Source organism: Sinocyclocheilus grahami, unplaced genomic scaffold (genome assembly GCF_001515645.1).
Source record: "Sinocyclocheilus grahami isolate Dianchi unplaced genomic scaffold, SAMN03320097.WGS_v1.1 scaffold2249.1, whole genome shotgun sequence".
NCBI lineage: Eukaryota > Metazoa > Chordata > Actinopteri > Cypriniformes > Cyprinidae > Sinocyclocheilus > Sinocyclocheilus grahami.
Window position 1 is genome coordinate 2342 of NW_015507428.1, and position 535 is coordinate 2876.

General features: G+C 45.8%; 1 protein-coding gene across 2 annotated transcripts in view; it reads right to left on the bottom strand.

The window, feature by feature from the left end:
• The window catches only part of prpf39 (PRP39 pre-mRNA processing factor 39 homolog (yeast)), a 22302-nt gene that overhangs the window by 2168 nt on the left and 19599 nt on the right, over positions 1 to 535 (bottom strand). The window lies entirely within an intron of this gene.

Consider the following 535-nt stretch of genomic DNA (forward strand, 5'->3'; position numbering starts at 1 on the left):
CGCTGTCTTCACTGTATCTAACGCACACACGCTCAAGGCTTATTTTATGGCTGATTTATACTCGAGCGTCAGAAAGTTCGCTTAGGTGCGCGCTGCGTCGTTTCGCGTGGCGGTGTGCACGACATTTTTTTGTAACTTTCCGCGCAGGTCCGCTTCCGAAGATGCACGAGTTCAAAGCGACTCTAGCCGAACATGCACGTCTGTGCCAGCATTTGTGTGACACAGAAGCAGTTTGATGTTAAGTGCAGTCACACACACAGATCACGCTGCGGCCGCACTCAGACATTCAAGAACAAACTTTTTAGCGCTGCCCTGCAGTTTTATCAACTTAATCGCTCAAGAGCTACATTATCTTTCTCAACAAGGAGCTGGTAGCATCATTGTTTCTAAAGGAATTAAAGCCACAGCTTTACTGTTAATAGAGAAACGCGGCAAAACGGTGCCAATTCATACATACACAGCCTCTCTCTCTCTCTCTCGTAAATGAACGGTTGATGAATCACACTTTTCTGAGAATAGAATATTGAAGTGGAGA